Source organism: Hibiscus syriacus, unplaced genomic scaffold, assembly GCF_006381635.1.
Source record: "Hibiscus syriacus cultivar Baekdansim isolate YM2019G1 unplaced genomic scaffold, ASM638163v2 tig00110160_pilon, whole genome shotgun sequence".
Lineage (NCBI taxonomy): Eukaryota > Viridiplantae > Streptophyta > Magnoliopsida > Malvales > Malvaceae > Hibiscus > Hibiscus syriacus.
The window spans coordinates 3,093,363-3,109,315 of NW_024062608.1; the positions used below are offsets into that span (position 1 = coordinate 3,093,363).

Consider the following 15,953-nt stretch of genomic DNA (forward strand, 5'->3'; position numbering starts at 1 on the left):
AAGTTTAGCATAGGTGCTCACGACATTTCATCCATTCCACTCATAAAAATTAATCAAAAAGATGATTATGAACCAAGGGGTGGAAATAAGTTTTCTTCGAAACCCTCTCTCTCAAGCTGATTCTTTCTTAAACAAAAGGAAGAATAAAAGGGTTTCGATCTCAGTTTTTTTTTTCATATATTATAATATTAGTTTAAGCCCAGAAAGTGTAACAGGCTTTCTACCATGGCAATCAATGGTCCACGTAAACAGTTAACAGGCCAAATAAGCTTTACATCACCCACATTAACGGTTGTTAATACTGAATGACCGATTTGCTATAAATCGATAATTTAGTGACCAATTTATTACATATCGATAATGTTAGAAACTAATTTGTTGGTTTCAAAACGTTGGTGGAAGAAACAAAAACTTACTCAAACATTAATGACCACTTGTGTAATTTACCCAGAAAATATCATATCTGAGGGATAAGATAGATTTTATTTTAATGACTGAAACTTGTTTCGAAACAGAGCAGTTTGCTGTTATTTTAGCTTGGTTTTCAGGGAACTGCAAATGATGGTTGAGGTGAGATCACTGCAGGGTGGCAAAAGCTTGATAAATTGGCAAGCCAGTGCATTAGAAAATGGAACCATGTATTCTACCTTCTTTTTTACTCTTTGCGATAATTAATCGCAGTGTATTATTTTCGGTATAAATGCCTTGCTATCCAAAGAAAAGACTTAAGGAAATGCAGAAAAGGAGTTGGAAGAGACAAAGGCTACTTCATTTGTGAATTGAATATGGAGTAACATAAGAAACCATTTTCCATTTGGATTGGAAACCCAAAAAAAGAACTACATCTTTATAATAATACTAACGAACTCTTTATTTTTATCACGTCCATCGACTTTTATGCAAATCGGCTAAAGACAGATTCTTCCCTTTGAATTTAGAAGTTTGGACCAGCGGCCAGGATCTCCTCAGTCAGCTTGTTGTCTTTGCCAATCTTGTAATTGGTGAATGTCTCAAAGTTGTTCTTGAACAGTCCGGCCAATTTCAACAGCGTCTCCTTGTAAGCCTTCTTGTCAGCCCACTGTAATACAATAGTCAGATACATCAAACTTCCATGGTAAAATCATAGTAACATATCGTTTAAGGGACAACTTACGGTGTTCTCAGGATGCAAGATCTCGGAAGGCACTCCCTCAATCTCAGTGGGGATCTCTAGCCCAAACACCTCGGTTTTCTGGTAAGTTGCGTTCAAGAGGCTACCAGAGTGAATGGCATCAATGATTTTTCGAGTGTATGGTAACTTGATACGGTTCCCAGACCCATAGCTGCAGAAAAGCCAGTAGTGATTGATTAAACCATTCCTGGAAATATGTTGAATGATATAAACGCTTGCAATGCAGGTTGTTACCTTCCACCAGACCAGCCAGTGTTGACAAGCCACCCCGTTGCCCCATGCTTCTGCATTTTCTCAGCAAGCATGGCTGCATACTTGGTCGGATGCAGCATAATAAATGCTGCGCCAAAGCAAGCTGAGAACGTTGCTGTTGGCTCCTTAATACCATCTTCTGTGCCAGCCACCTATATGCATCATCGAACAAGTTCAGCACTCGCGAGAACCAGATGCCTCTAAAATACATAGTACAAGGACCGAGAAACATACCAAAGCTGTGTAGCCGCTGATGAAATGGTACATGGTTTGAGCCAGACTCAGCTTGCTCACAGGTGGAAGGACACCAAAGGCATCACATGCCAAAAGTATGACATTTTTGGGGTGTGGACCAACGCATGGTATCTTAGCATTGGGAATGTATTCAATGGGGTAGGCTGCACGAGTGTTCTCTGCAAGCAAAGAAAAATCAATATTAAAGATTACGCGTATTGTAAAGCAGAAATTCATATTATTCTATTATAACATGGCTGATATCAGGGAATTTGGCGTTCAAAGCTTATTTTATCATCTGCTTTCAATTATTCTAATCTTCCATTTGGCATTTTTTTTAACTAAAATTGAATTGAGAATGTCAACTATGTTCACTAGTATCTTCTTCAACAAAAGAACTCATTAGATTAATCAGAATACTAAACGTGCAGGAAAATTCTTAATGAACAACTAAAATAATCAACCCAAGTCAGTTACATCTCATGATGACTCAGACATGTTTCATCTCATCCATTGGCCACTTTATCAAGTCAAGCCACATGCTGATGTAAACAAAGATTACTAGATTTTGATCATATATGTACCTGTAACCGATTTGTCACTATAATCCACCTCTCTTGTATGTTCATCAAAAACTACATTTTCCAACACTGCAGAAACAAAGAATTCAAAAGATCAAACCCAGCATCACAATTGTTTTCATGTAGTTTGATCATAAACTGGAGAGGGGCATAGCATTTTACCAGTGCCAAATTTAATAGCATTCCAGATATCAGGTTCCTTCTCCCTTGAAAGATCGATGCACTTAGCATAACAACCACCTTCAATGTTTGACACGCCGTTGTCACTCCAGCAGTGCTCATCATCTCCAATCAGATACCTGTTGTGGTCGGTAGACAGAGTGGTCTTACCAGTACCTGTTTAAAAATCATCAAAGCAAACTCATTAGTAACGGAGCCGAGTGAAGATAATGGAAAGGACAAACATCCTCCTCTTTTCACAAGATAAAAGCTGGGAGAACACATATAGGCCGTGTATTAGAACCGCATTGTGACCTTGACCGATGATACTATACCTGACAATCCAAAGAAGAGGGCAACATCTCCATCTTTTCCCATATTGCAGCCAGAATGTAAGGAGAGGATTTGACGCTTAGGCATGAGATAATGCATGACACTGAAAAGACCCTTCTTCATTTCCCCGGCGTATTGGGTGCCGAGGATGACCATTTCCCTCCTAGCAAGATTAAGGTCTATGCTAGTGGAGGATGTCATGTAGTGTGTATAACGATTACACGGGAACTGTCCGGCATTGTATATATAGTGAAGAAATTCTCCAGCTCTTCAGGAGTGGGTCGGATACACCTGCCACCCACCCAATTATCCAATTGTACACTAAGCTTTTACCATTTTTATTTATCTTACTGCCTCGGGAATTCTATAGGGATGATAGAAACTCAACACATGATGCATGTATTATATGATTAACATTATGACATCGATAAAGAGACTTATCTGGGATAGGCTTAGACCTGTGAAACAAAACCAAAAAAAAAACAGAAGGATGAGGCACTCATTTTTTACTCACATGTTGTGCATGAACAATGAATGATAAGCTCTGGCAGAGACAATCCGGACTTTGATTCTGTTCTTTGGATCCCAGTTCAAGAATTGATCATTCACGAAAACCTGTGACCATTTTACATCGTATAGTCATAAATTAGATGGTATTCAAGTAAAGGACTGCACATGTTACATAGAGCAGAGGATATATTCTAAATTTCTAATTTCCCCCCTGCCTCAGAAGCAAAGGAAGCAGGGCATGACAGAACCAAGAGAAATGGCCCCACAAAGCCTTATCTCCAGTAAGCAACTCCCTAAGATAAGAACAATAAAAATTTACTCATGTCAAGACAAAGTTGCTTCTCCCAAAGGGAAAAGATATCCCTAGGAGAAGTTGAACTAAAAGACGAAAATGATACCATATGACAATATTAAAAAAAAAGATAAAACCACGCATGCGCATCATCTTCCAAATATAATTTACTATGATACCCTTTAAAGAGAGTTTAAACCAAAGATGCATGTAAAGATATATCACCTTGTCCAGAGAATTCAAGTAGTCAACAGCCCTTTCTCTGTTCACCATGAAGGTATTCTCATCCATTTCAATGTTGGGTGAGCCCCTGGAATCCCAAATCGTTTGTTTTTTAACGTGTATCGAATGACAAGCATTAAATGTATTTCCAAACGTCAAGAATACTTACTTTCCCCACCAAAGCTCCTCTTGGGTGGTATCGTCGATAACAACCCTCTTATCTCTAGGGGCTCGCCCGGTCTTGGCTCCTGATAGGGTGGCTAGGGCACCGGTTGCTGTAATGAAAGAGCCCTTCTCATACATTATAGCCTGCTCGTACAACTCTGCAGGAGAGAGGTTGTATAGGACATGAGTGAATTTCAAGGAACTGTCGCTGACGCTTATGGTTGGTGCCTCCACATGGTGGTGGTGGGACACGTGCGCCACCGGCTGAACCTTCCCTGCCGGATCTCCGCGCACCACTTTCGGCCCAGTCCCTCGAGTCAGTGAGGCCAAAGATGCACTGCTCAAAAAAAATCATGAATATTATAATCGCCAAGAAAGAAAATATTCGTAAAGTAATAAATCATCCATTATCTTTTCATGTGATTCTCGCGAACCAAGCAAGAGCGAAGAAACTCATCGGTTTCTCATGGGCCCCACAAAAAAATAATCAGTTTCAATCTTCCACGTCTTACAACACTAACAAAATTCGACTTTAACTTCAAAAATTAATTTTTTATTCAATTTAATTAAAAAAATCGACTCAAATTTAATAAACTCAATTCGTATCGAAATTTTTTTAAATTCAAATAGATTATAAAATAAACTCAAATATTTTAAAATTTTTAATAATTAATAATTAATTTTTAAGTGTAATTCTAAATTCGATATGAATTTATCGACTTTATATAATATATAAATTACATATGAAAAAATATAAAAGAATATATATGTATTGTAAATGATTATAAAAAATCATTTAAATTACAATTAAATAATTTTATAATATTATAAATATTTATAATTAAATTTAAATAAAGATTTAAAAATTTAATTGGACTCTACTCCAATTTTATAAAATAGATTCGATTTGAAAAAAAAATTAAAATTAAATCCGAGTTATAAAATAATTGAATATCTCAAAAAAAAATTAACTCAACTGAATTCAATCCAACATTCACCCCTAACCACACCCCACGTCTATCGGGTCCACTTCCACGGAAATATTTCATAAACTTAAATTTCATTAGTTATTAATTGATGCTTTTATTCAAGTTTTTTATGGGAGTTTTTTTCCCCTTTAATTGATGCTCTGCAGCCCGTTTACCTGATTGACTGAAGCTGCTGCCGCTGGCGGTCATCTTCAGACATGGTGGCAAAGGTACCCTTGGCGCCATCGAGGGGCGTTGTCGGTGCGGATCTCTTCCTCTGCAAAGAGTGAAGCTCGCCAATCGTCTGAGCCTTCACAGGCTTTCCACTATCATCGTGACAGATTCCGTTCTTATGCGTCAAAATCCTCGCGAGAGGACTCTTTGGCGCCGTCGACACTCCGTTTCCGTTTGCCGCCATATCTTCACCTGAAAAACAAATCGATAAGAAAAGATTTAGTTTTTTTTAGAATTATCTCCCTAGCGTAACATTGTTGTAACCAATGTTCGCTGTTACCCAAAACACAAGGCTCTGATGTTAAAAAAAACCAGAGCTTAACAGTTAAAACTTTTAGAACAAAGCTTAAGGCATAAACAAATAGATAATAAAAATACCAGAGATTCAGACAGCTGGCAAAGAAGAAATGAGAAATGATAGCGAAAATAAAAGAAGGCTAATGAAGTGGATCATTCAAGTTGAAGTTGGACACGGTAGAAGAGAAAACGTGATGGGATGATGGGAAAGGAGGGGGAGTCCAATTTAAAGGGTTGGAGGAAGGGGCTAACTGTTAAAAAAAACCAGAGCTTAACAGTTAAAACTTTTAGAACAAAGCTTAAGGCATAAACAAATAGATAATAAAAATACCAGAGATTCAGACAGCTGGCAAAGAAGAAATGAGAAATGATAGCGAAAATAAAAGAAGGCTAATGGGAAGTGAGGATCATTCAAAGTTGAAGTTGGACACGGTAGAAGAGAAAACGTGATGGGATGATGGGAAATGGAGGGGGGAGTCCAATTTAAAGGGTTGGAGGAAGGGGCTAACTAGAGGGTAGAGTTAAAAAGAGTTAACCATGGTTAAATCATCTCTCTCTCTCTCTCTCTCTCTCTCTGGGCTAACTAGAGGGTAGAGTTAAAAAGAGTTAACCATGGTTAAATCATCTCTCTCTCTCTCTCTCTCCCTCTCTCCCTCTCTCTCTCCCTCTCTCTCCCTCTCTCTCCCTCTCTCCCTCTCTCTCTCCCCCTCTCCCCCTCTCCCTCTCTCCCTCTCTCCCTCTCCCCCTCTCTCTCTCCCTCTCTCCCTCTCTTCCTCTCCCTCTCTCTCTCCCACTCTCTCCCCTTGATTAGAGAAGGGGCAGTTAAAATGGTGCATTCCAATCTTCTCAAGAACATAGATAGGGACTGCGAAATTCAACTGGGTCCCATATCAATATAAATTTGTGAATGAAATTAATTTATTTTATTTAAGTTTTAATTTAATAAATTATTAGATAGAATAAAAAATATAAAAATTAATTAATTGTATATTTATTTTTAAAAATTTTATTTAATTTATATAAAATTTAAAAAAAGATAAAAAATTGTTTAAAACAAGATTAAAAAAAAGATAAAAATATTTGATGTTATAAAATTGATTTGATCTAATTAATTAAGCGTTTATTTATATTTTAAGGAGAATTAAAGTGGATCTGCCTGTAATTTCAATTGGCCTCTCAAAAACAATGTAAAAATATCTTTTTTGTATAATTTTATTATAATTACCATTTTTTGGTGAATTTTGACTACCATTTCATTTTTATTTAAATATCAAAATATATGACTTTAAAAAAAATCAAAATATATGGTATGTTCTAAATGGTATCTTTTGTTTGCTTTATAATAATGACATGTAAAATTTATCATGTCTGCACAGAGACCCTTAACTGGGTTTGGTTTTGGCGTTTTTATATCGGTCCAAAAAATTCTACTACCACATTGTTGGTTCAAGTAGTAATTAAATTAATATTGTTTAAGTAATGTTTTAAGTTTGAGTCATTGTGTATGTAGAAAAACTTCATTGGGAGACTCACCTACCAAAGATAGGTGTGCGATCCGGGTCGATCCAGATTAACCATGATGAAGCCTTGAAACTAGAGGGCAACAAAAAATATTTTACTACACTGCAACACACTACTAAAGTTTCATACCAAAACACACTATTAATTAAATTATCCTTATTAAATAAATATTGATATGACAAATTATACATTTCGTATCTAAATTATTACTTTTATTTCATTTTAATATCTATATTTTAATATTTTAAAAATTATTAATGATAATATTTATGTGACATGATATGTCATTTTTTATTTTTTAATTACCACATCATTTTTTCTTTATTTTTTAATTAGTTTTACAATCACGTGTCACAACCTTTTCACTAGTATGAATTGAATTTTGATCTCATAAGTGAGAAACAAATCAATCCATCATTGAGATAAACTAATCATTTAGTTAAATATCACCACATTTTGTTTTTAACTTATATAATGGTATCACTATAAACTTAATATTTTTTATGATTATAAGATTCAAATATTAGACACTTTAAATTAATAGTCGAAAACTTAGTCACTCAACTATAGTGTGAATTATTTTTATTATATTAAACTTAATACTTACTTATTCATTATTAAATTAAAAGACTAATTTTTTATTTTATTTAAAAATAAAAAATAAATAAATAATTTATATACTTTTATAAAAAAATATGAAATAATTATAAAAATATATTTATAATATTATAAAAATATTTATTTAATTTTTAAAATCAAATTAATTATTTATTTAAAATAATATTATTTTTAAATTATCTATTTAATTTTAAATAAATTTAAATTTAAGTTAAATTATACGTTTAATATCTAACTATCACTTTGGTTTCGTCCAATATTATTTAAAATTAAATAGATAATTTAAAATAATAATATTTAAAGCAAATAATTAATATTATTAAAATATATATAAATAATATAATTTTAAAAATTAAATAAATATTTTAAAATAATTTCATAATATTATAAATATACTTTTTAAAATAATTTAATATAAATTTTATAAATATAGAAAAAAAATTATTTAATTATTTTTATTTTTAAATAAAGTGAGAAATTATTCTTTAATTTAATAATGATATAAGTAAGTATTAAGTCTTATTTAATAAAAAACGATTTGCATTATAGTTGAATGACTAAATTTTTTTTATCATTAATAGTGTCCCATATTTGAATTTAATAATTATCGAAAAATATTGATTTTGTGATGATAATGATTTTAAAATTAAATAAAAAATGTGGAGAAATTAATTTAAATTACTAGTTTAACTCAAAGGTTGAGTCCTATGCATTTCATGTAAGAGCCCTAGGTTCAATTTATGTTAAGAGCATGGATATTTTTTTATTTTATCCTCATAGTTGGTGATACGTGTCACCATTTAATTGTTAGATAAAATTAATTAAAAATATTGACGGATAAATAGAAAAGTGATATGAAAATTAAAAAATTAAAAAATTGGCATGTCATGCCACATCAGCATTTTCGTTAATGGTTTTGAAAAAAAAAATAAAGTTTATATACTAAAACGAAATAAAAATAATAATGCAAGCACTAAATGTATAATCTACCCTTTTAATATTTACGGACAATTTAATTAGTGATGTACATTTGTACGTCACTTTAGTAGTATGTTGTAATATGCAATGTATGTTGTAGACTCATCCATAAGTCAAAATCTTAATTTTTGTGTGTGACTCGAAGATAAGGTACTGTTTGGTAGGGAATCAATATATTTTCGATTTTGTTAACATAATTATTAACAATAATAATGAAATACACTAGTCGATAAAAGGTGTTTTTCATATAATTTTTTTTTAATTTCAATTTATAAATTTAAAAGTGTTCAATGCCATATAGGTGTTTTGGATATCAATTAGAGTTTATTTTTATTTATATTTGATTTTCTATTGAACTTGAACCAATTATATAGTGACTGTATTTTTCAAAAGTTATGTTAACTGGTATCATTAAACAATAATGAACCTTTTTATATCAAGCACAAGCTGATAATTCATGCTAATACCTTTTTTTTTTTAGAACGTTTAATTTATTTTTTAACAAATTTACTCCTCTTCTTTTTTTTTTTTTGGCAATAGAAAGTTGATAAAGATATGGCGAACTAAAACAAACACGGCACTGTTAAAGTTTTAGTATAGCTGATTTGACGAGAACACGGAAATTGGATGATCACGCCAACACCTGAAGTTTTCAATTTATTACCATTTCAGAGCAAAATACAATGGACGCGGAGGTGAAAAATAGGGGTACTATTTAATTTATATTTATCTGTCTACTTATGACGTAAGCAAAAGGCAGGCTTATCCTAACCGTCTATTTGTTTCAATCCAATTTAATTTCTTCTTCAATTCCGGATCCCAAAAGCTACATCGCTGTAAAAAGTTAACTTTTTACTGTTCAAAAAAAGGGCAGTCAGATTCAAATTATTGAAGCTTTCTGTTATTATTCGGTGTCCGGTCGCCACAAGCAGTGTTCTGCGAGGAGTGTTGGACCCACTGTATTGTTTCATAAAGGTTTAATGTACAATTTGACCCTTATAGTTTATATTTCTTCAATTTATCCCCTAAATATTTTGTACTATTTTAGTATTTAAAGTATGCACATGTTATAATTTTTTATTCAGAAACTAAAAGAATTCAGTCAATTACCACACGTCACATGGTTTTTTTTTTATAAAATTATATAGATTTTTTTAAAAAAAATGAAATTTAATTACATGAAAATAAATATCATATTTTAGGTACTAAAAATGAACCAAAAAAAACTAGTCTATTAAGCCTTTAATAAACCATTACTTTTTCTGTGTTGTCAATATTGATTTCCAGCCGTTCATTAGCTGTGTTGCTCTAGGCAATAGGTGTTAAGCATGAGCTGCAGTTACCATATTTTCGTAATTGTGATCCATCATTTTTTTATATATTTATCCTAACACAGTTTAGGGGGAAAAGTCAGTAAAAAGGTGCGAATTCATAAGGAAGAATCATACACATGGAACCATTATCACATATCCCATTAAAAAGAATCTCTTAAATCTAATCGAAAGAAAAAATAAAAGTGATAATACCTAAAATGAAACAGAAAGGATTAAACAAATAGCCTCATCCAACACAAACAAATCAAAGATACAAAACAAACGTTATCATACTATAATATCATCTTGCAAGAGCCAAGAATGAGACGATCCACTCAGGAGGAGTGGCAGAAATAGTTGGACCGAAACACTTAAAGTTGACATTCTTGGCAAGAGCATCTGCAACATTGTTCTCATCATGAAGAAACATGTTGCACCTTAGCGATCCAATGACGCTGCCGAAGCTCAAACAAATGCGAGCTCAAGGGACGAGAGTCATCAAGGATAGAGTTAGGATCAAATATTGGGAGGGGTACAAGAGACTTAATTTCAAAATAATAAGGATTTATTTTGTGTTTAATCTAAAAATTTGGGGGGAAAAGGCCTAATTTTACTTAAATTTAAATGGATAAGGACCTAAATATTATTAAACCAAAAAGTTTGGGAGGGACCGGAGCCCCTCCCACTTCCTATATATGTAACATCTAAAACCCCGTATAATTATACTTATACAGTTATAGATATCACCTGAAATTTCGGAAAAAAAATTCTTTCAAAGTGATTGAATTTTTTTTTTATTAAAATGGTAACTGATAATATAAAAATTTTGATACCCCTTCAAAAAAATTCAAATTTTATGACTGTTGGGTTGTGTGAACAGTGAGCTTATCGATACACTGTAGCAGAGTATCTATACCCCTGTAGCATTCTGGAAATTTTTAACATCGGTACTGTTCATTACTATTCACAAAAACATTTTTGCCATAAATTTTTATAATTAAAAATAGTTCAACATAACAAATAGGACATTAATAAATACATGCCACTAATAAAGTCAACATTACATCCTATGATGTCTTACTGATATTGAAATATACTCTTCGATGCTTGATGTCACTTTGAACTCTTTATTCCACTACTGGCTTTTTACTTACGCGTGAAAATCATCACACGCTAAGTATATAATTAGCGAGACAATTAAAAACAATAATAAGTGCAATACAACTCATGCATGAATTTCAATGTCAAAATCAAAATTTCATAAAATCAGTTTACCAGCATAACCAATATTTTACCATGATTAAAATAATAAAATTGAATATAAAATTCCTTACTAATATACTTTCCATTTATTCCATAAGCTCGTAAGCTTATTTGCATGCTTACCATTTATTAACCAATAAACCATAAACCGTAGACAATAGCCCAATATAAAACCCTGAGGACCCTGTGTATTCGAGTAATATTTGCACCGTAGTGCTACACATAAGGTCGTGCCACCATATACACCGAAGTGTATTACACATAAGGTCGTGCTCACCATATACACTGAAGTGTATTATAAACCTGCAGCTGCTATACTCTATGGCATGCCAACTATAGTTTGTCCCTCAATGATTTACTTTGGCATATAGTCTATTTTATTTGATCCATCCATGGTGAAGACATCAAATTTCGTCCATTGATATAGTTTTTTATAATATATTTTTTATTATTACAAACTATATTATAGAATATAATATTTATTTATTCATTGGGTTACATGTTACAGGCCCATTACACGAAAATGAAATAGCCCAAGACCAGCTGCATGCAAACCATTCCAGCGAGCTAGGGTTTCTAGAACCCTAGCGTTCCAAGCGGCGCCTCATCCCATGCCCGAATCTCACGGCCGTATGACTCTCACCTCCAATAGTCCGAGTTCTCCGGCGCAAGGAAAGCACACAAGGTCAACGCCATCATCAATAAACAACAACGCATTAGAGTTCTATTTTAAATATGAGTCTAAAAACAGTTAGTTTTTTCAGTATAAATAACATCCATTTGTAACACTATACACACGATATCATAGGAGATTACACACGAAATAGGCTACCAAAATACCCAAGTAATACTCGGAAAACGAAAAAACAGTGAACCCAAGCAGCTTGTAACCATTTCGAAGTGAAATAATAAAGTCTAACATCTTTAAACTCTTAAGGGAATTTTCACCAATTAGAGGTAAGTAATTTGGATCTTATTTTTACCTTTAAATTTAACTTGCAACTTTCTTAATTTAAAACAACTGGAAATTACATAGTACCGAAAGGGCAGTTCAAGGGTTCTAATCCTTCCTTGACTGTAACCGACTCCCGAATCCGACACATCACTGGTAAGACGCAGATCAGGTAAGAAATAAGGTACCCGATCAACCTATTTGCTTTTAAATAAATGATCGGTGGCGACTCCCAATCCATTTTCCTAAGTCGAAGCCTAATTCGGGGTCTATCCAAAAGACGGTTCCGACAGCTTGGCGACTCCGCTGGGGAAGGTAAGTGATTCAGGCTAAGGTAATTTCCAGTTGTCTTTTTAACGAAAAGGGTAAGTTTAAATTTTAAGGTAATATTTCGATCCTTTTTTACTTACTTTTGATTATATTTTCGAGTAAATAGTTGTACTAATCGTTTTCTCATGATTTCAGCCTTCAAAGCTTTTTTCACTTAAGACTATAAACCCGAGCTCTAAACCTGTTTTAAGTGGGGGTAAAAGCGACGCCTTCTTGTGAATTTATTCACGTATGAGCATAGCAAGTAGCCTTCGAGATTCATATACCTTATACCTTCGTGTGAATTTATTCTTCGTATGGGCATAAGGGAATGTGTCCTCTCGAGTTTAACTTGGCCCACACAAGCCTGTGATGGGTTTAGGACTAAGGGTCTGGCAAGCCCAATGGGGCACCGGCAAGGAGAACTCGGGTACCGTTTTTAGAACCTAAACCGGGAGACTATGGAGAAATAGAGTCTACCCCGAAACCACATGCCAAAACCTAGGATATTTTTACCCTAACCACGCTTCTTTTTTTGTTTTTTTTTCTTCCTTTTGTCACTCTTTTTTTTCATTTTACTAACTTTTTTCCTTTGTGTTTGTTTTCTTAGTATTTGCATCATAACAAGAGGCCATTAATCCCTAAAAAGATGTTTGTTACACAAAAAAATAATCTGAACAAATGGTTAAAGGTGCTATAATGCAAGAGATTAAAAACCCCGAGGTACGACTATGGTCCGAGAAGACTCAGAAGGAAAAGGGAGAAAGTCTTCAAGGAAGCTATGTGTCAAAGCTGGTTAATTATGCCTCTATCAGCCTAAACAGAACAATGTTCAAGAGCTTCGAGACATCTGGGACAGTTGGAAGAATGATCGAAAACAGAAGTTCAGTCAACGGTACGGTGACATTGCACTTTTACTCTAGGTTAAGACTGATGAGCCCTTAATCAAAGCCTTGGTTCAGTTCTGGAACCCGGGATATAGTTGTTTCACTTTTAACCGGGAGGACATGGTACCCACCATTGAAGAATACACTACACTGTTGCATTGTGAAAACATCAAACTAGAGCGAGCCTACATTAAACACATTAAAAGTCAGCCTTTTAAGAATACACTAACCAGGGTTGCAGGAGTAGATGAGAAATGAGTAATTGATCGAACTCAGCGCAGAGGCAACGGGGAAGGAATTGAATGGTTCCACATAAAGCAATTAATGAAAAAACACCCTGATGAGTGGAAGACTATAGACTTGTTTGCACTGGGTCTGTACGGTTTGATTATCTTTTCGAAAGCTTTGGGGTGTATTGATGCAGCCGTGGTGGAGCTGTTTGAACAACTTCCGAAACGAGTCAACCCAGCACCGACCATCTTAGCTTAGACCTTTCGGTCTCTTAATCATTGTCGAAGATCTGGTGGAGGAAGGTTCGTTGGGTGTGTTCAGCTCCTTCAAGTCTGGATTCATAGCCACTTCTAGAAGACTAACGGGGTTGCCTACCGCCGATTTAGCACCACATATTAACCTTTGGGAGAGTTCATCACAATGAAATGGCATGAAGATGCTTCTAAGGAAAAGTGGATGAAAGTTTTTACACATCTTCAGGATCGGGATATTACTAGGAGAGCCCCTTGGTTGTTCCTCGGTGACGTTCTTTTCCGGTGTGGGGATTCTGATACTATGACTTTACTTGGACTTTGGGGTGTAGTTGGGTATGCTCTGTTGTTGGCACTGAGACAGTATGGGGCATGTCAGTTTGTCCCCGCAACATACAGACTAATTAAATCAGAGTTTGTGTATAGCGGTGATAATTATAAGAAGATGATCAAGGAAGCAGCCGATTCATGGAAGAAAGTATTCCGGATGGATGTTGTAGCTGCTAGAGACATGCTTACTCCAGATTATGTGGAGTGACGAAGATTGAGAAAGAATGATAATGTCCTAGTGCCAGACTGTGAAGACACTCAGACTATGGAGGAACACCTCAGGCTTGTTCCTTCTGGACTTGAGATAGCCAACGCAGAGTTTGAAGCTGTGAATAACGAGCTGAAGCAGAGGGTTAAGGAACTTAAAGTTGAACGTTATCAATGGAAGCTCGATGCTGACTCTCAGAAAGACAGAGCAGACAAACTGGAAAGAGAACAGAAAAGAGTTCGTTTTGAGCTCGAAGATTTGAGAAAGGGGTATCAAAATAAAGTCAAGGATAACTCCAAGTTGAAAGTAACCTCTGAATACTGGAAAGACGAAGCTCACAGTCTGAAAAGGAAGTTCGAGGGGCCTGATGAAAGAGCTTGGAAGGAACAGCTGAAGATTGCTCAAAGGCGCTTGGCAGACAGTCAACATCAGAACCAACGCTTGAGAATCTGGGTGGCTAACTTAGAGAAACAACATGAGAAAGATGGCAAGACAATAGCTGAGTTAGAAGCTATTGTAGACGGGTTTAAGAGGCAAGCAAATGAGCTTCAGATAGTGCCCTTCGACGGAGGATTACAGTGGCGTTTTCGTTGGGAGCAAGCATAACAAAAGGTGAGGGCCAGAGATACAACCATTAGAGATTTCCTGGAACAAGTACAGAAGGCAACTCGTCATCTTCACGGTCTGGCAAGGGAAGCAGGAGTGGTTCGACAAGGCATTCAACCAGTGACAGATGAAGGCAGAAGACTTGTCAACCTACTAGAAGCTGTCAGGGGTCTAGAGGATTTAGTCCGAATGTACCTTTAATTTGTTTTTATGTCTCTTAAAAGATAAAACATTTTTTTCTGAATAAGGATCATTTATAATAATGGACACTCTTCTGGATCAATGCCTCCAAATTGCATACATCATACATTGCATATTTTGCATTTTATATTTCATGTTTGTTTTTTATTTTATATTTTCCATGTTTTTACATTCGTATTAACTAACAGAACATGTCTCAGACACCAAACTTACCACCACAAGTATTAGATACGCATCACCCACACAATACTCGAGCAAAAAAGAGACAAATGGAGGCTAGAATGGAGAAGATCGAAGAAAACATGGCAAGACTGCAGAAGGAATTGGAGGACAAAATGACTCAGAACAGTCAAAGTACTACGGAGTCCATCAAGAAAAGCCAGGAATCATTAGTTGACCAAATCGTAGCTAAATTGTCTAGTTTACAACCACAAGCAAGTGCACTCGGAGTAGGTGCTTCTGAGGGGGTAACCATTTCTCCGACCCCACAAGTGGTTGTCTCATCCTGGGATCTTACCCGGACTGCAAGGTGACTCATCTGCCGCCAAAGGGAAAGCTGTATCGGTGGCAAATTTACAGACTTCTGCGGTAAATCCTGATAGTCATCCGGACGACTGCCCTATCTCGGATTTTGACGAGGAGGATAAGACAAAGAAGATGGAAGAGAATATCAGAATGCTCGAAGATCAGATGAAGATGGTCCAAGGAGACCATGATTATTTTGGAGTAGACGCAATGGAGCTGAGCCTAGTCCCAGATTTGGTGCTTCAACCAAAGTTTAAGATCCCGGAGTTCGAGAAGTTCAACGGGAACAGCTGCCCTTCAGCCCATATCACTATGTTCTGTCGAAAGATGACAGAATACGGG

General features: G+C 35.0%; 1 pseudogene; it reads right to left on the reverse strand.

Moving 5' to 3' along the window:
* Positions 1–744: 744 nt before the first annotated feature.
* LOC120216403 lies at positions 745–5,861 on the reverse strand (annotated as a pseudogene).
* Positions 5,862–15,953: the final 10,092 nt, after the last annotated feature.